Here is a 24,816-nt window from a genome sequence, read left to right as displayed (position 1 = left end):
AATACATTGAGCTCAATGGGAATTTTAAGTTATATGCAATTAATTACTTTCAGGATTACTTTTCTAAATCCATGACTGGATCCTAGATTCAGTCCTGGGACAGTTCTTGGAAACAAGTGAGTAAATTCGTTTTAGTTACTGTTGTGATTTTTAAGCAATATTTTGCTATTTTAAAAGTTGACACTTAGAAACTTTTGCTGATCAAATTACCAATGTTATCCTATGGAAGGAAATTCACTTAGCAGGTAAGTGGGGTTATGGTTACTTTTTCTAGGTCAGTGTTGGATCCTAGATCCAGCACTACTGTACCACCTGTAAGCAGTTGAGAAACTGCGTTTAAGTTATACAGGCGATTTTTAAGGAATATTTACATGTTTGCAAAATCGACACTTAGAAGAAATTTCACAGAAAAACAGTCAATGGTTTCCTATGGAAGAAAATTCAAGTTACGGGTAAAGTACGTTCTCGTTACTTTTGTAATCCAGTGCTGGGCTCCTAGGCTCAGTACTGGGACATCTATCTAAAACAGGTAAACAATTACGTTTTCACAGTTGGTACGATTTTTAAAGAATATTTGTAAGTTTCAAAAATCGACACTTAGAAAATTTTCAGCAAAAAGCAGGCAATGATATCCCATGTAAGGAAATTCGAGTTACTGGTAAGTACGGTTAAAATTACTTTTCAGGGTCAGTACTGAGCTCCAAGATGCAGCACTGAGGTCTCTCCTGATAACAGGTGAGTAAATCAGAATTCGTTGTTCGGCTGATTTTAGATGAATATTTTAAAGTTCCAAAACTCCACACCACTTAGAAGAATTTCCAAGTGAAACAACGAAATTTTAGCCTATGGAAGAAAAGTGAGTTATCGGCTTTTAGGTAAGTACTCGACTGGCAGAGTTATGGTTCTGGGCATAGACTCAGGGGTCTCCCAGGGGAGTCCCAGCCTACTTGCCAAGCCTTAAACTCCCCTTTTATTACATATAATTTACACCTAAGGTAGGCCCTAGGTAGTCCTAGGTGCATGATGCTATGTAAGTAAAAAATAAGATATGTACTTTGGTGGTTCGCGTGTCCTGTAAGTACCAAACAGTCTATTTCATTTTTCACTACTGTGAGGTCTACCCCTCTCATAGGTTAGCTCTGTGTATTCCCCTATACTTTTTATTTGGTAATTCCATATCGGAGAGGAGTAGCTTTATTTATTTATTGAAAATCCTACTTACTGGTGAGGTTGGATTTAACTTTACTATTTTAGAAATGCCACTTTTAGAGAGTGAACATTTCTCTGCACTTACTGCTCTATTTGCCTGAAACCTGGCCCCAATACACGTCTGGATTGGGCTGGGTGACAGCAAAATTTGTGCCTTCCCTCTAGAGAGCCACAACACAGGTCACTCAACTGCACCTGGGGGGTGAGCTCCGCTCCCCCTCCACCCCCAATAGGTTCAAGAACGATAATTTATGTAAGTAAATACATTATAGCTACAGCTTATAATCATGCAAGTTTAAATCATTTGTTGTTAGATGGTTTAAATATTTGAAAGGATCTGTTTTTAATAGACATTTTACAAAAACCACTGGTACATTTGCTAATTCTGTAAAATTAACACCCAACGGCCGTGACATTGCCAACCACAATGCCGTGACTCGGATTCGAACCGAGGTTGCTGCGGCCACAACGCAGAGTACTAACCACTATACGATCACGGCGAGCTACTTGGGCTCAACGACATACAGTGACATGGAGAATGTATAATTCGGAACACTCAGGGCTGTTCCTGTGATAGACTGGATGTATTCATTGCTTCCTCATTCCTCATTCAGAGGCTGCGTCTCCTCAGTGGTAGATAGGCTGAAACCGTTTCCTGGCCGCCTGCTTGTGAATTGCCAGGAGTCAAAGATCACACATTACACTTACGGACCTGTGATGGGACACCAATGCAGATAAACCCACCTGGCACAGACCTTCTATTCTGTCTATTAGACCTGCATCTTCCCTGCACCTTTCAAGCCATTTGTATGTGAAGCAAGAAAGAGTTAGAGAGTGATCCATCTACACTTTTATAGGGAGGATGTCGCCGTGAGCTCCTCCCAGCTAATCACACGAACAGCAGAAAAGCAAGATAAATACACAGTTGAGGGGTGGGCTGCATGGTTATATTTTTGAGTAAATATTGAAACTGACCTCAGTGGCTCATTAGCAGAGCTGCGGCTAATGACTGGTGCCAAATCATGATGAAGCAAGCACCATGGCTCGTAAGGGACCCACAACACGCTTTTCTTAGCTCACTGAATTAAAGTATAAACTTCCGCCGTGTGTGAGTGGTAAAGGCTTGTTAATATGGTTCCTTTTCCAATTCAAGTCTGACAACAAGAGGCAGGAACCACGTGGCTTCGGAAGCTCAGGAAAGTAGCGACCAACCACAGAGAAAGAGAGAACTGGCAGTATGAGAGGTGGAGAAAACAGAAGCGGGAGCAAGGAGCTCAAATGAGATTGATGGCGTTTAAATAGAGCGCGTAAAGGAACAGTTACACAGCTAAGAAATGGGAAAGACAGACTAGGGAAAAAAACACAGAAAGGGCCTGTAGATGAAATTCTCTTCCTGGGACAGCAGGTTAAGAGAAATTACACATGGGGAGGTTAAGCATGTGACACGGGGGAGAATAAAAAAGAAAATGCAGTTTTATGAAGTGTGTTTGCCAATCCAGCCAGCACTTTTGTTCTATTTCTCTCTTTGCGTCTTTTATTGGTAAAGTAACTTTCAAGTGCATGCGCAGGTATGAATGAGAGAGCAACGGTATAATAATTTGAAGCGTTTACACCAGTGCTAAAGTCGGAATGAGGTGTAGCAAAGACATGAAAGAGGTAGCGATAACAAATATGTGGAGAGGCAATAGTGACACAAAAATAAGCCACCTAGTTATAAAACTGAAATGGAAGAAATACTAAAGGTTAACTTCTGAAATTGTAGCCGATAATAAAAAGATCCTCGTTGTTGGCAGGATTCGAACCTACGCGGGAATACCCCAATGGATTTCAAGTCCATTGCCTTAACCACTCGGCCACAACAACTTGCTGTAAGCTGCCTACAAATATTTTGTTTGAAAGTTTTGATGTTTTCCCACATCAAAGTACTGATATTCTGCAATGCGCTTTTTAAAAACAATGTTTTTTTCATCATGCACGTTCTGTCCTAAAAACAAAAATTGCATGAGTATATCTCTGGATCTGTAAAAGGATACGCTTGCATTCAAACTCTCTTGTGGCACTCAAGTTTTTTGGACCCTGTTGCACTCTGTTTTTGCGCTGCTTTTAGTCTACGACCCATATTACAGAAGTCAACCATCTCTGAGTATTTGGGACTCCTTTGTAAGTGCCTTATCTTTAATCCTTGAAAAGCTCTATAATAAAGGGGTCTGTCAAAGATTGCTTGAATGGAAGATAAAAGAAGGCCCACTTGTCTCACCAAATGCAGTAGAGAAACCTGATGTTTTACTCATGTTATCCTTAGTTCAGTTTTTGTTAGACCTGGCATCCTTAAGGTGGCCTACCAGCAACCTTTTTGCTTTTCACCTCAAGTTTTGCTGTATCTTTATGTTGGCCTTAGGACTCTAATCACTTTATCACTACTGTGAGAAAGTGGCTCTGTATATACTGTTCCCAAATAGGTACAGTGTGCACAGAGTCCCGAGTCCCCAGAGGTTTGGCAGAGGCTAAAGTTAGATATAACCTTACTCTCTAAAGTGGTAGCTTGCCGAGCAGTAAGGCAGTATCAGAGTACAGTGTAAAACATTTGTTGTACACACTCAGTCAGCAAATGGTCTCACACACTCAAGAACTGAACTCTAGGCCATTGGTTTGCATACAAAAGATATTGTTGTTTTATTTTAGAACCAACAATAGGTATCAAATTATACTTTCTCAGAATGAGATGCTTTAGTTAAATACTTTGCAATAGGCAATTGACTTTTGCAGGTCATAGTTACAGTTTATTGCAATAGGCAACACAATTTGAATCACAATAATACATTGAGCTCAATGGGAATTTTAAGTTATATGCAATTAATTACTTTCAGGATTACTTTTCTAAATCCAGGACTGGATCCTAGATTCAGTCCTGGGACAGTTCTTGGAAACAAGTGAGTAAATTCGTTTTAGTTACTGTTGTGATTTTTAAGCAATATTTTGCTATTTTAAAAGTTGACACTTCGAAACTTTTGCTGATCAAATTACCAATGTTATCCTATGGAAGGAAATTCACTTAGCAGGTAAGTGGGGTTATGGTTACTTTTTCTAGGTCAGTGTTGGATCCTAGATCCAGCACTACTGTACCACCTGTAAGCAGTTGAGAAACTGCGTTTAAGTTATACAGGCGATTTTTAAGGAATATTTACATGTTTGCAAAATCGACACTTAGAAGAAATTTCACAGAAAAACAGTCAATGGTTTCCTATGGAAGAAAATTCAAGTTACGGGTAAAGTACGTTCTCGTTACTTTTGTAATCCAGTGCTGGGCTCCTGGGCTCAGTACTGGGACATCTATCTAAAACAGGTAAACAATTACGTTTTCACAGTTGGTACGATTTTTAAAGAATATTTGTAAGTTTCAAAAATCGACACTTAGAAAATTTTCAGTAAAAAGCAGGCAATGATATCCCATGTAAGGAAATTCGAGTTACTGGTAAGTACGGTTAAAATTACTTTTCAGGGTCAGTACTGAGCTCCAAGATGCAGCACTGAGGTCTCTCCTGATAACAGGTGAGTAAATCAGAATTCGTTGTTCGGCTGATTTTAGATGAATATTTTAAAGTTCCAAAACTCCACACCACTTAGAAGAATTTCCAAGTGAAACAACGAAATTTTAGCCTATGGAAGAAAAGTGAGTTATCGGCTTTTAGGTAAGTACTCGACTGGCAGAGTTATGGTTCTGGGCATAGACTCAGGGGTCTCCCAGGGGAGTCCCAGCCTACTTGCCAAGCCTTAAACTCCCCTTTTATTACATATAATTTACACCTAAGGTAGGCCCTAGGTAGTCCTAGGTACATGATGCTATGTAAGTAAAAAATAAGATATGTACTTTGGTGGTTCGCGTGTCCTGTAAGTACCAAACAGTCTATTTCATTTTTCACTACTGTGAGGTCTACCCCTCTCATAGGTTAGCTCTGTGTATTCCCCTATACTTTTTATTTGGTAATTCCATATCGGAGAGGAGTAGCTTTATTTATTTATTGAAAATCCTACTTACTGGTGAGGTTGGATTTAACTTTACTATTTTAGAAATGCCACTTTTAGAGAGTGAACATTTCTCTGCACTTACTGCTCTATTTGCCTGAAACCTGGCCCCAATACACGTCTGGATTGGGCTGGGTGACAGCAAAATTTGTGCCTTCCCTCTAGAGAGCCACAACACAGGTCACTCAACTGCACCTGGGGGGTGAGCTCCGCTCCCCCTCCACCCCCAATAGGTTCAAGAACGATAATTTATGTAAGTAAATACATTATAGCTACAGCTTATAATCATGCGAGTTTAAATCATTTGTTGTTAGATGGTTTAAATATTTGAAAGGATCTGTTTTTAATAGACATTTTACAAAAACCACTGGCACATTTGCTAATTCTGTAAAATTAACACCCAACTGCCGTGACATTGCCAACCACAATGCTGTGACTCGCATTCAAACCGAGGTTGCTGCGGCCACAACGCAGAGTACTAACCACTATACGATCACGGCGAGCTACTTGGGCTCAACGACATACAGTGACATGGAGAATTTATAATTCGGAACACTCAGGGCTATTCCTGTGATAGGCTGGATGTATTCATTGCTTCCTCATTCCTCATTCAGAGGCTGCGTCTCCTCAGTGGTTGATAGGCTGAAACCGTTTCCTGGCCGCCTGCTTGTGAAATGCCAGGAGTCAAAGATCACACATTACACTTGCGGACCTGTGATGGGACACCAATGCAGAGAAACCCACCTGGCACAGACCTTCTATTCTGTCTATTAGACCTGCATCTTCCCTGCACCTTTCAAGCCATTTGTATGTGAAGCGAGAAAGAGTTAGAGAGTGATCCATCTACACTTTTATAGGGAGGATGTCGCCGTGAGCTCCTCCCAGCTAATCACACGAACAGCAGAAAAGCAAGATAAATACACAGTTGAGGGGTGGGCTGCATGGTTATGTTTTTGAGTAAATATTGAAACTGACCTCACTGGCTCATTAGCAGAGCTGCGGCTAATGACTGGTGCCAAATCATGATGAAGCAAGCACCATGGCTCGTAGGGGACCCACAACACGCTTTTCTTAGCTCACTGAATTAAAGTATAAACTTCCGCCGTGTGTGAGTGGTAAAGGCTTGTTAATATGGTTCCTTTTCCAATTCAAGTCTGACAACAAGAGGCAGGAACCACGTGGCTTCGGAAGCTCAGGAAAGTAGCCACCAACCACAGAGAAAGAGAGAACTGGCAGTATGAGAGGTGGAGAAAACAGAAGCGGGAGCAAGGAGCTCAAATGAGATTGATGGCGTTTAAATAGAGCGCGTAAAGGAACAGTTACACAGCTAAGAAATGGGAAAGACAGACTAGGGAAAAAAACACAGAAAGAGCCTGTAGATAAAATTCTCTTCCTGGGACAGCAGGTTAAGAGAAATTACACATGGGGAGGTTAAGCATGTAACACGGGGGAGAATAAAAAAGAAAATGCAGTTTTATGAAGTGTGTTTGCCAATCCAGCCAGCACTTTTGTTCTATTTCTCTCTTTGCGTCTTTTATTGGTAAAGTAACTTTCAAGTGCATGCGCAGGTATGAATGAGAGAGCAACGGTATAATAATTTGAAGCGTTTACACCTGTGCCAAAGTAGGAATGAGGTGTAGCAAAGACATGAAAGAGGTAGCGATAACAAATATGTGGAGAGGCAATAGTGACACAAAAATAAGCCACCTATTTATAAAACTGAAATGGAAGAAATACTAAAGGTTAACTTCTGAAATTGTAGCCGATAATAAAAAGATTCTCGTTGTTGGCAGGATTCGAACCTGCGCGGGGATACCCCAATGGATTTCAAGTCCATCGCCTTAACCACTCGGCCACAACAACTTGCTGTAAGCTGCCTACAAATATTTTGTTTGAAAGTTTTGAAGTTTTCCCACATCAAAGTACTGATATTCTGCAATGCGCTTTTTAAAAACAATGTTTTTTTCATCATGCACGTTCTGTCCTAAAAACAAAAATTGCATGAGTATATCTCTGGATCTCTAAAAGGATACGCTTGCATTCAAACTCCCTTGTGGCACTCAAGTTTTTTGGACCCTGTTGCACTCTGTTTTTGCGCTGCTTTTAGTCTACGACCCATATTACAGAAGTCAACCATCCCTGAGTATTTGGGACTCCTTTGTAAGTGCCTTATCTTTAATCCTTGAAAAGCTCTATAATAAAGGGGTCTGTCAAAGATTGCTTGAATGGAAGATAAAAGAAGGCCCACTTGTCTCACCAAATGCAGTAGAGAAACCTGATGTTTTACTCATGTTATCCTTAGTTCAGTTTTTGGTAGACCTGGCATCCTTAAGGTGGCCTACCAGCAACCTTTTTGCTTTTCACCTCACGTTTTGCTGTATCTTTATGTTGGCCTTAGGACTCTAATCACTTTATCACTACTGTGAGAAAGTGGCTCTGTATATACTGTTCCCAAATAGGTACAGTGTGCACAGAGTCCCCAGTCCCCAGAGGTTTGGCAGAGGCTAAAGTTAGATATAACCTTACTCTCTAAAGTGGTAGCTTGCCGAGCAGTAAGGCAGTATCAGAGTACAGTGTAAAACATTTGTTGTACACACTCAGTCAGCAAATGGTCTCACACACTCAAGAACTGAACTCTAGGCCATTGGTTTGCATACAAAAGATATTGTTGTTTTATTTTAGAACCAACAATAGGTATCAAAATATACTTTCTCAGAATGAGATGCTTTAGTTAAATACTTTGCAATAGGCAATTGACTTTTGCAGGTCATAGTTACAGTTTATTGCAATAGGCAACACAATTTGAATCACAATAATACATTGAGCTCAATGGGAATTTTAAGTTATATGCAATTAATTACTTTCAGGATTACTTTTCTAAATCAAGGACTGGATCCTAGATTCAGTCCTGGGACAGTTCTTGGAAACAAGTGAGTAAATTCGTTTTAGTTACTGTTGTGATTTTTAAGCAATATTTTGCTATTTTAAAAGTTGACACTTAGAAACTTTTGCTGATCAAATTACCAATGTTATCCTACGGAAGGAAATTCACTTAGCAGGTAAGTGGGGTTATGGTTACTTTTTCTAGGTCAGTGTTGGATCCTAGATCCAGCACTACTGTACCACCTGTAAGCAGTTGAGAAACTGCGTTTAAGTTATACAGGCTATTTTTAAGGAATATTTACATGTTTGCAAAATCGACACTTAGAAGAAATTTCACAGAAAAACAGTCAATGGTTTCCTATGGCAGAAAATTCAAGCTACGGGTAAAGTACGTTCTCGTTACTTTTGTAATCCAGTGCTGGGCTCCTAGGCTCAGTACTGGGACATCTATCTAAAACAGGTAAACAATTACGTTTTCACAGTTGGTACGATTTTTAAAGAATATTTGTAAGTTTCAAAAATCGACACTTAGAAAATTTTCAGCAAAAAGCAGGCAATGATATCCCATGGAAGGAAATTCGAGTTACTGGTAAGTACGGTTAAAATTACTTTTCAGGGTCAGTACTGAGCTCCAAGATGCAGCACTGAGGTCTCTCCTGATAACAGGTGAGTAAATCAGAATTCGTTGTTCGGCTGATTTTAGATGAATATTTTAAAGTTCCAAAACTCCACACCACTTAGAAGAATTTCCAAGTGAAACAACGAAATTTTAGCCTATGGAAGAAAATTGAGTTATCGGCTTTTAGGTAAGTACTCGACTGGCAGAGTTATGGTTCTGGGCATAGACTCAGGGGTCTCCCAGGGGAGTCCCAGCCTACTTGCCAAGCCTTAAACTCCCCTTTTATTACATATAATTTACACCTAAGGTAGGCCCTAGGTAGTCCTAGGTGCATGATGCTATGTAAGTAAAAAATAAGATATGTACTTTGGTGGTTCGCGTGTCCTGTAAGTACCAAACAGTCTATTTCATTTTTCACTACTGTGAGGTCTACCCCTCTCATAGGTTAGCTCTGTGTATTCCCCTATACTTTTTATTTGGTAATTCCATATCGGAGAGGAGTAGCTTTATTTATTTATTGAAAATCCTACTTACTGGTGAGGTTGGATTTAACTTTACTATTTTAGAAATGCCACTTTTAGAGAGTGAACATTTCTCTGCACTTACTGCTCTATTTGCCTGAAACCTGGCCCCAATACACGTCTGGATTGGGCTGGGTGACAGCAAAATTTGTGCCTTCCCTCTAGAGAGCCACAACACAGGTCACTCAACTGCACCTGGGGGGTGAGCTCCGCTCCCCCTCCACCCCCAATAGGTTCAAGAACGATAATTTATGTAAGTAAATACATTATAGCTACATCTTATAATCATGCGAGTTTAAATCATTTGTTGTTAGATGGTTTAAATATTTGAAAGGATCTGTTTTTAATAGACTTTACAAAAACCACTGGTACATTTGCTAATTCTGTAAAATTAACACCCAACTGCTGTGACATTGCCAACCACAATGCCGTGACTCGGATTCAAACCGAGGTTGCTGCGGCCACAACGCAGAGTACTAACCACTATACGATCACGGCGAGCTACTTGGGCTCAACGACATACAGTGACATGGAGAATTTATAATTCGGAACACTCAGGGCTGTTCCTGTGATAGGCTGGATGTATTCATTGCTTCCTCATTCCTCATTCAGTGGCTGCGTCTCCTCAGTGGTTGATAGGCTGAAACCGTTTCCTGGCCGCCTGCTTGTGAAATGCCAGGAGTCAAAGATCACACATTACACTTGCGGACCTGTGATGGGACACCAATGCAGAGAAACCCACCTGGCACAGACCTTCTATTCTGTCTATTAGACCTGCATCTTCCCTGCACCTTTCAAGCCATTTGTATGTGAAGCAAGAAAGAGTTAGAGAGTGATCCATCTACACTTTTATAGGGAGGATGTCGCCGTGAGCTCCTCCCAGCTAATCACACGAACAGCAGAAAAGCAAGATAAATACACAGTTGAGGGGTGGGCTGCATGGTTATGTTTTTGAGTAAATATTGAAACTGACCTCAGTGGCTCATTAGCAGAGCTGCGGCTAATGACTGGTGCCAAATCATGATGAAGCAAGCACCATGGCTCGTAGGGGACCCACAACACGCTTTTCTTAGCTCACTGAATTAAAGTATAAACTTCCGCCGTGTGTGAGTGGTAAAGGCTTGTTAATATGGTTCCTTTTCCAATTCAAGTCTGACAACAAGAGGCAGGAACCACGTGGCTTCGGAAGCTCAGGAAAGTAGCCACCAACCACAGAGAAAGAGAGAACTGGCAGTATGAGAGGTGGAGAAAACAGAAGCGGGAGCAAGGAGCTCAAATGAGATTGATGGCGTTTAAATAGAGCGCGTAAAGGAACAGTTACACAGCTAAGAAATGGGAAAGACAGACTAGGGAAAAAAACACAGAAAGAGCCTGTAGATGAAATTCTCTTCCTGGGACAGCAGGTTAAGAGAAATTACACATGGGGAGGTTAAGCATGTAACACGGGGGAGAATAAAAAAGAAAATGCAGTTTTATGAAGTGTGTTTGCCAATCCAGCCAGCACTTTTGTTCTATTTCTCTCTTTGCGTCTTTTATTGGTAAAGTAACTTTCAAGTGCATGCGCAGGTATGAATGAGAGAGCAACGGTATAATAATTTGAAGCGTTTACACCAGTGCTAAAGTAGGAATGAGGTGTAGCAAAGACATGAAAGAGGTAGCGATAACAAATATGTGGAGAGGCAATAGTGACACAAAAATAAGCCACCTATTTATAAAACTGAAATGGAAGAAATACTAAAGGTTAACTTCTGAAATTGTAGCCGATAATAAAAAGATTCTCGTTGTTGTCAGGATTCGAACCTGCGCGGGGATACCCCAATGGATTTCTAGTCCATCGCCTTAACCACTCGGCCACAACAACTTGCTGTAAGCTGCCTACAAATATTTTGTTTGAAAGTTTTGAAGTTTTCCCACATCAAAGTACTGATATTCTGCAATGCGCTTTTTAAAAACAATGTTTTTTTCATCATGCACGTTCTGTCCTAAAAACAAAAATTGCATGAGTATATCTCTGGATCTGTAAAAGGATACGCTTGCATTCAAACTCTCTTGTGGCACTCAAGTTTTTTGGACCCTGTTGCACTCTGTTTTTGCGCTGCTTTTAGTCTACGACCCATATTACAGAAGTCAACCATCTCTGAGTATTTGGGACTCCTTTGTAAGTGCCTTATCTTTAATCCTTGAAAAGCTCTATAATAAAGGGGTCTGTCAAAGATTGCTTGAATGGAAGATAAAAGAAGGCCCACTTGTCTCACCAAATGCAGTAGAGAAACCTGATGTTTTACTCATGTTATCCTTAGTTCAGTTTTTGTTAGACCTGGCATCCTTAAGGTGGCCTACCAGCAACCTTTTTGCTTTTCACCTCACGTTTTGCTGTATCTTTATGTTGGCCTTAGGACTCTAATCACTTTATCACTACTGTGAGAAAGTGGCTCTGTATATACTGTTCCCAAATAAGGTCAGTGTGCACAGAGTCCCCGTCCCCAGAGGTTTGGCAGAGGCTAAAGTTAGATATAACCTTACTCTCTAAAGTGGTAGCTTGCCGAGCAGTAAGGCAGTATCAGAGTACAGTATAAAACATTTGTTGTAAACACTCAGTCAGCAAATGGTCTCACACACTCAAGAACTGAACTCTAGGCCATTGGTTTGCATACAAAAGATATTGTTGTTTTTTTTTAGAACCAACAATAGGTATCAAAATATACTTTCTCAGAATGAGATGCTTTAGTTAAATACTTTGCAATAGGCAATTGACTTTTGCAGGTCATAGTTACAGTTTATTGCAATAGGCAACACAATTTGAATCACAATAATACATTGAGCTCAATGGGAATTTTAAGTTATATGCAATTAATTACTTTCAGGATTACTTTTCTAAATCCAGGACTGGATCCTAGATTCAGTCCTGGGACAGTTCTTGGAAACAAGTGAGTAAATTCGTTTTAGTTACTGTTGTGATTTTTAAGCAATATTTTGCTATTTTAAAAGTTGACACTTCGAAACTTTTGCTGATCAAATTACCAATGTTATCCTATGGAAGGAAATTCACTTAGCAGGTAAGTGGGGTTATGGTTACTTTTTCTAGGTCAGTGTTGGATCCTAGATCCAGCACTACTGTACCACCTGTAAGCAGTTGAGAAACTGCGTTTAAGTTATACAGGCGATTTTTAAGGAATATTTACATGTTTGCAAAATCGACAGAAGAAATTTCACAGAAAAACAGTCAATGGTTTCCTATGGAAGATAATTCAAGTTACGGGTAAAGTACGTTCTTGTTACTTTTGTAATCCAGTGCTGGGCTCCTAGGCTCAGTACTGGGACATCTATCTAAAACAGGTAAACAATTACGTTTTCACAGTTGGTACGATTTTTAAAGAATATTTGTAAGTTTCAAAAATCGACACTTAGAAAATTTTCAGCAAAAAGCAGGCAATGATATCCCATGGAAGGAAATTCGAGTTACTGGTAAGTACGGTTAAAATTACTTTTCAGGGTCAGTACTGAGCTCCAAGATGCAGCACTGAGGTCTCTCCTGATAACAGGTGAGTAAATCAGAATTCGTTGTTCGGCTGATTTTAGATGAATATTTTAAAGTTCCAAAACTCCACACCACTTAGAAGAATTTCCAAGTGAAACCACTCAATGTTAGCCTATGGAAGAAAAGTGAGTTATCGGCTTTTAGGTAAGTACTCGACTGGCAGAGTTATGGTTCTGGGCATAGACTCAGGGGTCTCCCAGGGGAGTCCCAGCCTACTTGCCAAGCCTTAAACTCCCCTTTTATTACATATAATTTACACCTAAGGTAGGCCCTAGGTAGTCCTAGGTGCATGATGCTATGTAAGTAAAAAATAAGATATGTACTTTGGTGGTTCGCGTGTCCTGTAAGTACCAAACTGTCTATTTCATTTTTCACTACTGTGAGGTCTACCCCTCTCATAGGTTAGCTCTGTGTATTCCCCTATACTTTTTATTTGGTAATTCCATATCGGAGAGGAGTAGCTTTATTTATTTATTGAAAATCCTACTTACTGGTGAGGTTGGATTTCACTTTACTATTTTAGAAATGCCACTTTTAGAGAGTGAACATTTCTCTGCACTTACTGCTCTATTTGCCTGAAACCTGGCCCCAATACACGTCTGGATTGGGCTGGGTGACAGCAAAATTTGTGCCTTCCCTCTAGAGAGCCACAACACAGGTCACTCAACTGCACCTGGGGGGTGAGCTCCGCTCCCCCTCCACCCCCAATAGGTTCAAGAACGATAATTTATGTAAGTAAATACATTATAGCTACAGCTTATAATCATGCGAGTTTAAATCATTTGTTGTTAGATGGTTTAAATATTTGAAAGGATCTGTTTTTAATAGACATTTCAGAAAAACCACTGGTACATTTGCTAATTCTGTAAAATTAACACCCAACTGCCGTGACATTGCCAACCACAATGCCGTGACTCAGATTTGAACCGAGGTTGCTGCGGCCACAACGCAGAGTACTAACCACTATCCGATCACGGCGAGCTACTTGGGTTCAACGACATACAGTGACATGGAGAATTTATAATTCGGAACACTCAGGGCTGTTCCTGTGATAGGCTGGATGTATTCATTGCTTCCTCATTCCTCATTCAGAGGCTGCGTCTCCTCAGTGGTTGATAGGCTGAAACCGTTTCCTAGCCGCCTGCTTGTGAAATGCCAGGAGTCAAAGATCACACATTACACTTGCGGACCTGTGATGGGACACCAATGCAGAGAAACCCACCTGGCACAGACCTTCTATTCTGTCTATTAGACCTGCATCTTCCCTGCACCTTTCAAGCCATTTGTATGTGAAGCAAGAAAGAGTTAGAGAGTGATCCATCTACACTTTTATAGGGAGGATGTCGCCGTGAGCTCCTCCCAGCTAATCACACGAACAGCAGAAAAGCAAGATAAATACACAGTTGAGGGGTGGGCTGCATGGTTATGTTTTTGAGTAAATATTGAAACTGACCTCAGTGGCTCATTAGCAGAGCTGCGGCTAATGACTGGTGCCAAATCATGATGAAGCAAGCACCATGGCTCGTAGGGGACCCACAACACGCTTTTCTTAGCTCACTGAATTAAAGTATAAACTTCCGCCGTGTGTGAGTGGTAAAGGCTTGTTAATATGGTTCCTTTTCCAATTCAAGTCTGACAACAAGAGGCAGGAACCACATGGCTTCGGAAGCTCAGGAAAGTAGCCACCAACCACAGAGAAAGAGAGAACTGGCAGTATGAGAGGTGGAGAAAACAGAAGCGGGAGCAAGGAGCTCAAATGAGATTGATGGCGTTTAAATAGAGCGCGTAAAGGAACAGTTACACAGCTAAGAAATGGGAAAGACAGACTAGGGAAAAAAACACAGAAAGAGCCTGTAGATGAAATTCTCTTCCTGGGACAGCAGGTTAAGAGAAATTACACATGGGGAGGTTAAGCATGTAACACGGGGGAGAATAAAAAAGAAAATGCAGTTTTATGAAGTGTGTTTGCCAATCCAGCCAGCACTTTTGTTCTATTTCTCTCTTTGCGTCTTTTATTGGTAAAGTAACTTTCAAGTGCATGCGCAGGTATGAATGAGAGAGCAACAGTATAATAATTTGAAGCGTTTACACCAGTGCTTAAGTAGGAATGAGGTGTAGCAAAGACATGAAAGAGGTAGCGATAACAAATATGTGGAGAGGCAATAGTGACACAAAAATAAGCCACCTATTTATAAAACTGAAATGGAAGAAATACTAAAGGTTAACTTCTGAAATTGTAGCCGATAATAAAAAGATTCTCGTTGTTGTCAGGATTCGAACCTGCGCGGGGATACCCCAATGGATTTCGAGTCCATCGCCTTAACCACTCGGCCACAACAACTTGCTGTAAGCTACCTACAAATATTTTGTTTGAAAGTTTTGAAGTTTTCCCACATCAAAGTACTGATATTCTGCAATGCGCTTTTTAAAAACAATGTTTTTTTCATCATGCACGTTCTGTCCTAAAAACAAAAATTGCATGAGTATATCTCTGGATCTGTAAAAGGATACGCTTGCATTCAAACTCTCTTGTGGCACTCAAGTTTTTTGGACCCTGTTGCACTCTGTTTTTGCGCTGCTTTTAGTCTACGACCCATATTACAGAAGTCAACCATCTCTGAGTATTTGGGACTCCTTTGTAAGTGCCTTATCTTTAATCCTTGAAAAGCTCTATAATAAAGGGGTCTGTCAAAGATTGCTTGAATGGAAGATAAAAGAAGGCCCACTTGTCTCACCAAATGCAGTAGAGAAACCTGATGTTTTACTCATGTTATCCTTAGTTCAGTTTTTGTTAGACCTGGCATCCTTAAGGTGGCCTACCAGCAACCTTTTTGCTTTTCACCTCACGTTTTGCTGTATCTTTATGTTGGCCTTAGGACTCTAATCACTTTATCACTACTGTGAGAAAGTGGCTCTGTATATACTGTTCCCAAATAAGGTCAGTGTGCACAGAGTCCCCAGTCCCCAGAGGTTTGGCAGAGGCTAAAGTTAGATATAACCTTACTCTCTAAAGTGGAAGCTTGCCGAGCAGTAAGGCAGTATCAGAGTACAGTGTAAAACATTTGTTGTACACACTCAGTCAGCAAATGGTCTCACACACTCAAGAACTGAACTCTAGGCCATTGGTTTGCATACAAAAGATATTGTTGTTTTATTTTAGAACCAACAATAGGTATCAAAATATAATTTCTCAGAATGAGATGCTTTAGTTAAATACTTTGCAATAGGCAATTGACTTTTGCAGGTCATAGTTACAGTTTATTGCAATAGGCAACACAATTTGAATCACAATAATACATTGAGCTCAATGGGAATTTTAAGTTATATGCAATTAATTACTTTCAGGATTACTTTTCTAAATCCAGGACTGGATCCTAGATTCAGTCCTGGGACAGTTCTTGGAAACAAGTGAGTAAATTCGTTTTAGTTACTGTTGTGATTTTTAAGCAATATTTCGCTATTTTAAAAGTTGACACTTCGAAACTTTTGCTGATCAAATTACCAATGTTATCCTATGGAAGGAAATTCACTTAGCAGGTAAGTGGGGTTATGGTTACTTTTTCTAGGTCAGTGTTGGATCCTAGATCCAGCACTACTGTACCACCTGTAAGCAGTTGAGAAACTGCGTTTAAGTTATACAGGCGATTTTTAAGGAATATTTACATGTTTGCAAAATCGACACTTAGAAGAAATTTCACAGAAAAACAGTCAATGGTTTCCTATGGAAGAAAATTCAAGTTACGGGTAAAGTACGTTCTTGTTACTTTTGTAATCCAGTGCTGGGCTCCTAGGCTCAGTACTGGGACATCTATCTAAAACAGGTAAACAATTACGTTTTCACAGTTGGTACGATTTTTAAAGAATATTTGTAAGTTTCAAAAATCGACACTTAGAAAATTTTCTGCAAAAAGCAGGCAATGATATCCCATGGAAGGAAATTCGAGTTACTGGTAAGTACGGTTAAAATTACTTTTCAGGGTCAGTACTGAGCTCCAAGATGCAGCACTGAGGTCTCTCCTGATAACAGGTGAGTAAATCAGAATTCGTTGTTCGGCTGATTTTAGATGAATATTTTAAAGTTCCAAAACTCCACACCACTTAGAAGAATTTCCAAGTGAAACCACTCAATGTTAGCCTATGGAAGAAAAGTGAGTTATCGGCTTTTAGGTAAGTACTCGACTGGCAGAGTTATGGTTCTGGGCATAGACTCAGGGGTCTCCCAGGGGAGTCCCAGCCTACTTGCCAAGCCTTAAACTCCCCTTTTATTACATATAATTTACACCTAAGGTAGGCCCTAGGTAGTCCTAGGTGCATGATGCTATGTAAGTAAAAAATAAGATATGTACTTTGGTGGTTCGCATGTCCTGTAAGTACCAAACAGTCTATTTCATTTTTCACTACTGTGAGGTCTACCCCTCTCATAGGTTAGCTCTGTGTATTCCCCTATACTTGTTATTTGGTAATTCCATATCGGAGAGGAGTAGCTTTATTTATTTATTGAAAATCCTACTTACTGGTGAGGTTGGATTTCACTTTACTATTTTAGAAATGCCACTTTTAGAGAGTGAACATTTCTCTGCACTTACTGCTCTATTTGCCTGAAATCTGGCCCCAATACACGTCTGGATTGGGCTGGGTGACAGCAAAATTTGTGCCTTCCCTCTAGAGAGCCACAACACAGGTCACTCAACTGCACCTGGGGGGTGAGCTCCGCTCCCCCTCCACCCCCAATAGGTTCAAGAACGATAATTTATGTAAGTTAATACATTATAGCTACAGCTTATAATCATGCGAGTTTAAATCATTTGTTGTTAGATGGTTTGAATATTTGAAAGGATCTGTTTTTAATAGACATTTCACAAAAACCACTGGTACATTTGCTAATTCTGTAAAATTAACACCCAACTGCCGTGACATTGCCAACCACAATGCCGTGACTCAGATTTGAACCGAGGTTGCTGCGGCCACAACGCAGAGTACTAACCACTATACGATCACGGCAAGCTACTTGGGTTCAACGACATACAGTGACATGGAGAATTTATAATTCGGAACACTCAGGGCTGTTCCTGTGATAGGCTGGATGTATTCATTGCTTCCTCATTCCTCATTCAGAGGCTGCGTCTCCTCAGTGGTTGATAGGCTGAAACCGTTTCCTAGCCGCCTGCTTGTGAAATGCCAGGAGTCAAAGATCACACATTACACTTGCGGACCTGTGATGGGACACCAATGCAGAGAAACCCACCTGGCACAGACCTTCTATTCTGTCTATTAGACCTGCATCTTCCCTGCACCTTTCAAGCCATTTGTATGTGAAGCAAGAAAGAGTTAGAGAGTGATCCATCTACACTTTTATAGGGAGGATGTCGCCGTGAGCTCCTCCCAGCTAATCACACGAACAGCAGAAAAGCAAGATAAATACACAGTTGAGGGGTGGGCTGCATGGTTATGTTTTTGAGTAAATATTGAAACTGACCTCAGTGGCTCATTAGCAGAGCTGCGGCTAATGACTGGTGCCAAATCATGATGAAGCAAGCACCATGGCTCGTAGGGGACCCACAACACGCTTTTCTTAGCTCACTGAATTAAAGTATAAACTTCCGCCGTGTGTGAGTGGTAAAGGCTTGTTAATATGGTTCCTTTTCCAATTCAAGTCTGACAACAAGAGGCAGGAACCACGTGGCTTCGGAAGCTCAGGAAAGTAGCCACCAACCACAGAGAAAGAGAGAACTATCAGTATGAGAGGTGGAGAAAACAGAAGCGGGAGCAAGGAGCTCAAATGAGATTGATGGCGTTTAAATAGAGCGCGTAAAGGAACAGTTACACATCTAAGAAATGGGAAAGACAGACTAGGGAACAAAACACAGAAAGAGCCTGTAGATGAAATTCTCTTCCTGGGACAGCAGGTTAAGAGAAATTACACATGGGGAGGTTAAGCATGTAACACGGGGGAGAATAAAAAAGAAAATGCAGTTTTATGAAGTGTGTTTGCCAATCCAGCCAGCACTTTTGTTCTATTTCTCTCTTTGCGTCTTTTATTGGTAAAGTAACTTTCAAGTGCATGCGCAGGTATGAATGAGAGAGCAACGGTATAATAATTTGAAGCGTTTACACCAGTGCTAAAGTAGGAATGAGGTGTAGCAAAGACATGAAAGAGGTAGCGATAACAAATATGTGGAGAGGCAATAGTGACACAAAAATAAGCCACCTATTTATAAAACTGAAATGGAAGAAATACTAAAGGTTAACTTCTGAAATTGTAGCCGATAATAAAAAGATTCTCGTTGTTGGCAGGATTCGAACCTGCGCGGGGATACCCCAATGGATTTCGAGTCCATCGCCTTAACCACTCGGCCACAACAACTTGCTGTAAGCTGCCTACAAAAATTTTGTTTGAAAGTTTTGAAGTTTTCCCACATCAAAGTACTGATATTCTGCAATGCGCTTTTTAAAAACAATGTTTTTTTCATCATGCACGTTCTGTCCTAAAAACAAAAATTGCATGAGTATATCTCTGGATCTGTAAAAGGATACGCTTGCATTCAAACTCTCTTGTGGCACTCAAGTTTTTTGGACCCTGTTGCACTCTGTTTTTGCGCTGCTTTTATTCTACGACCCATATTACAGAAGTCAACCATCTCTGAGTATTTGGGACTCCTTTGTAAGTGCCTTATCTTTAATCCTTGAAAAGCTCTATAATAAAGGGGTCTGTCAAAGATTGCTTGAATGGAAGATAAAAGAAGGCCCACTTGTCTCACCAAATGCAGTAGAGAAACCTGATGTTTTACTCATGTTATCCTTAGTTCAGTTTTTGGTAGACCTGGCATCCTTAAGGTGGCCTACCAGCAACCTTTTTGCTTTTCACCTCACGTTTTGCTGTATCTTTATGTTGGCCTTAGGACTCTAATCACTTTATCACTACTGTGAGAAAGTGGCTCTGTATATACTGTTCCCAAATAGGTACAGTGTGCACAGAGTCCCCAGTCCCCAGAGGTTTGGCAGAGGCAAAAGTTAGATATAACCTTACTCTCTAAAGTGGTAGCTTGCCGAGCAGTAAGGCAGTATCAGAGTACAGTGTAAAACATTTGTTGTACACACTCAGTCAGCAAATGGTCTCTCACACTCAAGAACTGAACTCTAGGCCATTGGTTTGCATACAAAAGATATTGTTGTTTTATTTTAGAACCAACAATAGGTATCAAAATATACTTTCTCAGAATGAGATGCTTTAGTTAAATACTTTGCAATAGGCAATTGACTTTTGCAGGTCATAGTTACAGTTTATTGCAATAGGCAACACAATTTGAATCACAATAATACATTGAGCTCAATGGGAATTTTAAGTTATATGCAATTAATTACTTTCAGGATTACTTTTCTAAACCCAGGACTGGATCCTAGATTCAGTCCTGGGACAGTTCTTGGAAACAAGTGAGTACATTCGTTTTAGTTACTGTTGTGATTTTTAAGCAATATTTTGCTATTTTACAAGTTGACACTTAGAAACTTTTGCTGATCAAATTACCAATGTTATCCTATGGAAGGAAATTCACTTAGCAGGTAAGTGGGGTTATGGTTACTTTTTCTAGGTCAGTGTTGGATCCTAGATCCAGCACTACTGTACCACCTGTAAGCAGTTGAGAAACTGCGTTTAAGTTATACAGGCGATTTTTAAGGAATATTTACATGTTTGCAAAATCGATACTTAGAAGAAATTTCACAGAAAAACAGTCAATGGTTTCCTATGGAAGAAAATTCAAGTTACGGGTAAAGTACGTTCTCGTTACTTTTGTAATCCAGTGCTGGGCTCCTAGGCTCAGTACTGGGACATCTCTCTAAAACAGGTAAACAATTACGTTTTCACAGTTGGTACGATTTTTAAAGAATATTTGTAAGTTTCATAAATCGACACTTAGAAAATTTTCAGCAAAAAGCAGGCAATGATATCCCATGGAAGGAAATTCGAGTTACTGGTAAGTACGGTTAAAATTACTTTTCAGGGTCAGTACTGAGCTCCAAGATGCAGCACTGAGGTCTCTCCTGATAACAGGTGAGTAAATCAGAATTCGTTGTTCGGCTGATTTTAGATGAATATTTTAAAGTTCCAAAACTCCACACCACTTAGAAGAATTTCCAAGTGAAACAACGAAATTTTAGCCTATGGAAGAAAAGTGAGTTATCGGCTTTTAGGTAAGTACTCGACTGGCAGAGTTATGGTTCTGGGCATAGACTCAGGGGTCTCCCAGGGAAGTCCCAGCCTACTTGCCAAGCCTTAAACTCCCCTTTTATTACATATAATTTACACCTAAGGTAGGCCCTAGGTAGTCCTAGGTGCATGATGCTATGTAAGTAAAAAATAAGATATGTACTTTGGTGGTTCGCGTGTCCTGTAAGTACCAAACAGTCTATTTCATTTTTCACTACTGTGAGGTCTACCCCTCTCATAGGTTAGCTCTGTGTATTCCCCTATACTTTTTATTTGGTAATTCCATATCGGAGAGGAGTAGCTTTATTTATTTATTGAAAATCCTACTTACTGGTGAGGTTGGATTTAACTTTACTATTTTAGAAATGCCACTTTTAGAGAGTGAACATTTCTCTGCACTTACTGCTCTATTTGCCTGAAACCTGGCCCCAATACACGTCTGGATTGGGCTGGGTGACAGCAAAATTTGTGCCTTACCTCTAGAGAGCCACAACACAGGTCACTCAACTGCACCTGGGGGGTGAGCTCCGCTCCCCCTCCACCCCCAATAGGTTCAAGAACGATAATTTATGTAAGTAAATACATTATAGCTACATCTTATAATCATGCGAGTTTAAATCATTTGTTGTTAGATGGTTTAAATATTTGAAAGGATCTGTTTTTAATAGACATTTTACAAAAACCACTGGTACATTTGCTAATTCTGTAAAATTAACACCCAACTGCCGTGACATTGCCAACCACAGTGCCGTGACTCGGATTCAAACCGAGGTTGCTGCGGCCACAACGCAGAGTACTAACCACTATACGATCACGGCGAGCTACTTGGGCTCAACGACATACAGTGACATGGAGAATTTATAATTCGGAACACTCAGGGCTGTTCCTGTGATAGGCTGGATGTATTCATTGCTTCCTCATTCCTCATTCAGAGGCTGCGTCTCCTCAGTGGTTGATAGGCTGAAACCGTTTCCTGGCCGCCTGCTTGTGAAATGCCAGGAGTCAAAGATCACACATTACACTTGCGGACCTGTGATGGGACACCAATGCAGAGAAACCCACCTGGCACAGACCTTCTATTCTGTCTATTAGACCTGCATCTTCCCTGCACCTTTCAAGCCATTTGTATGTGAAGCAAGAAAGAGTTAGAGAGTGATCCATCTACACTTTTATAGGGAGGATGTCGCCGTGAGCTCCTCCCAGCTAATCACACGAACAGCAGAAAAGCAAGATAAATACACAGTTGAGGGGTGGGCTGCATGGTTATGTTTTTGAGTAAATATTGAAACTGACCTCAGTGGCTCATTAGCAGAGCTGCGGCTAATGACTGGTGCCAAATCATGATGAAGCAAGCACCATGGCTCGTAGGGGACCCACAACACGCTTTTCTTAGCTCACTGAATTAAGGTATAAACTTCCGCCGTGTGTGAGTGGTAAAGGCTTGTTAATATGGTTCCTTTTCCAATTCAAGTCTGACAACAAGAGGCAGGAACCACGTGGCTTCGGAAGCTCAGGAAAGTAGCCACCAACCACAGAGAAAGAGAGAACTGGCAGTATGAGAGGTGGAGAAAACAGAAGCGGGAGCAAGGAGCTCAAATGAGATTGATGGCGTTTAAATAGAGCGCGTAAAGGAACAGTTACACAGCTAAGAAATGGGAAAGACAGACTAGGGAAAAAAACACAGAAAGAGCCTGTAGATGAAATTCTCTTCCTGGGACAGCAGGTTAAGAGAAATTACACATGGGGAGGTTAAGCATGTAACACGGGGGAGAATAAAAAAGAAAATGCAGTTTTATGAAGTGTGTTTGCCAATCCAGCCAGCACTTTTGTTCTATTTCTCTCTTTGCGTCTTTTATTGGTAAAGTAACTTTCAAGTGCATGCGCAGGTATGAATGAGAGAGCAACGGTATAATAATTTGAAGCGTTTACACCAGTGCTAAAGTAGGAATGAGGTGTAGCAAAGACATGAAAGAGGTAGCGATAACAAATATGTGGAGAGGCAATAGTGACACAAAAATAAGCCACCTATTTATAAAACTGAAATGGAAGAAATACTAAAGGTTAACTTCTGAAATTGTAGCCGATAATAAAAAGATTCTCGTTGTTGTCAGGATTCGAACCTGCGCGGGGATACCCCAATGGATTTCTAGTCCATCGCCTTAACCACTCGGCCACAACAACTTGCTGTAAGCTGCCTACAAATATTTTGTTTGAAAGTTTTGAAGTTTTCCCACATCAAAGTACTGATATTCTGCAATGCGCTTTTTAAAAACAATGTTTTTTTCATCATGCACGTTCTGTCCTAAAAACAAAAATTGCATGAGTATATCTCTGGATCTGTAAAAGGATACGCTTGCATTCAAACTCTCTTGTGGCACTCAAGTTTTTTGGACCCTGTTGCACTCTGTTTTTGCGCTGCTTTTAGTCTACGACCCATATTACAGAAGTCAACCATCTCTGAGTATTTGGGACTCCTTTGTAAGTGCCTTATCTTTAATCCTTGAATAGCTCTATAATAAAGGGGTCTGTCAAAGATTGCTTGAATGGAAGATAAAAGAAGGCCCACTTGTCTCACCAAATGCAGTAGAGAAACCTGATGTTTTACTCATGTTATCCTTAGTTCAGTTTTTGTTAGACCTGGCATCCTTAAGGTGGCCTACCAGCAACCTTTTTGCTTTTCACCTCACGTTTTGCTGTATCTTTATGTTGGCCTTAGGACTCTAATCACTTTATCACTACTGTGAGAAAGTGGCTCTGTATATACTGTTCCCAAATAAGGTCAGTGTGCACAGAGTCCCCAGTCCCCAGAGGTTTGGCAGAGGCTAAAGTTAGATATAACCTTACTCTCTAAAGTGGAAGCTTGCCGAGCAGTAAGGCAGTATCAGAGTACAGTGTAAAACATTTGTTGTACACACTCAGTCAGCAAATGGTCTCACACACTCAAGAACTGAACTCTAGGCCATTGGTTTGCATACAAAAGATATTGTTGTTTTATTTTAGAACCAACAATAGGTATCAAAATATAATTTCTCAGAATGAGATGCTTTAGTTAAATACTTTGCAATAGGCAATTGACTTTTGCAGGTCATAGTTACAGTTTATTGCAATAGGCAACACAATTTGAATCACAATAATACATTGAGCTCAATGGGAATTTTAAGTTATATGCAATTAATTACTTTCAGGATTACTTTTCTAAATCCAGGACTGGATCCTAGATTCAGTCCTGGGACAGTTCTTGGAAACAAGTGAGTAAATTCGTTTTAGTTACTGTTGTGATTTTTAAGCAATATTTTGCTATTTTAAAAGTTGACACTTCGAAACTTTTGCTGATCAAATTACCAATGTTATCCTATGGAAGGAAATTCACTTAGCAGGTAAGTGGGGTTATGGTTACTTTTTCTAGGTCAGTGTTGGATCCTAGATCCAGCACTACTGTACCACCTGTAAGCAGTTGAGAAACTGCGTTTAAGTTATACAGGCGATTTTTAAGGAATATTTACATGTTTGCATAATCGACACTTAGAAGAAATTTCACAGAAAAACAGTCAATGGTTTCCTATGGAAGAAAATTCAAGTTACGGGTAAAGTACGTTCTTGTTACTTTTGTAATCCAGTGCTGGGCTCCTAGGCTCAGTACTGGGACATCTATCTAAAACAGGTAAACAATTACGTTTTCACAGTTGGTACGATTTTTAAAGAATATTTGTAAGTTTCAAAAATCGACACTTAGAAAATTTTCAGCAAAAAGCAAGCAATGATATCCCATGGAAGGAAATTCGAGTTACTGGTAAGTACGGTTAAAATTACGTTTCAG

General features: G+C 40.3%; 7 non-coding genes across 7 annotated transcripts; all 7 read right to left on the bottom strand.

Annotated features, from left to right (window-relative positions):
- Window positions 1-1,637: 1,637 nt before the first annotated feature.
- Window positions 1,638-1,709, bottom strand: TRNAH-GUG (transfer RNA histidin (anticodon GUG)). Its single transcript has one exon. It is a non-coding gene; the product is annotated as a tRNA-His (tRNA).
- Window positions 1,710-2,990: 1,281 nt separating this feature from the next.
- Window positions 2,991-3,072, bottom strand: TRNAS-UGA (transfer RNA serine (anticodon UGA)). The gene has a single exon. It is a non-coding gene; the product is annotated as a tRNA-Ser (tRNA).
- Window positions 3,073-7,013: 3,941 nt separating this feature from the next.
- TRNAS-UGA (transfer RNA serine (anticodon UGA)) lies at window positions 7,014-7,095 on the bottom strand. The gene has a single exon. It is a non-coding gene; the product is annotated as a tRNA-Ser (tRNA).
- Window positions 7,096-11,034: 3,939 nt separating this feature from the next.
- Window positions 11,035-11,116, bottom strand: TRNAS-AGA (transfer RNA serine (anticodon AGA)). The gene has a single exon. It is a non-coding gene; the product is annotated as a tRNA-Ser (tRNA).
- Window positions 11,117-15,052: 3,936 nt separating this feature from the next.
- On the bottom strand, window positions 15,053-15,134 carry TRNAS-CGA (transfer RNA serine (anticodon CGA)). The gene has a single exon. It is a non-coding gene; the product is annotated as a tRNA-Ser (tRNA).
- Window positions 15,135-19,075: 3,941 nt separating this feature from the next.
- Window positions 19,076-19,157, bottom strand: TRNAS-CGA (transfer RNA serine (anticodon CGA)). Its single transcript has one exon. It is a non-coding gene; the product is annotated as a tRNA-Ser (tRNA).
- A 3,941-nt stretch (window positions 19,158-23,098) lies between these two features.
- On the bottom strand, window positions 23,099-23,180 carry TRNAS-AGA (transfer RNA serine (anticodon AGA)). Its single transcript has one exon. It is a non-coding gene; the product is annotated as a tRNA-Ser (tRNA).
- Between the last annotated feature and the right edge of the window lie 1,636 nt (window positions 23,181-24,816).

The sequence above is a fragment of the Triturus cristatus genome, chromosome 12, assembly GCF_964204655.1.
Source record: "Triturus cristatus chromosome 12, aTriCri1.1, whole genome shotgun sequence".
NCBI classification, from domain to species: domain Eukaryota; kingdom Metazoa; phylum Chordata; class Amphibia; order Caudata; family Salamandridae; genus Triturus; species Triturus cristatus.
This window is presented reverse-complemented; position numbering and strand designations above follow the sequence as displayed.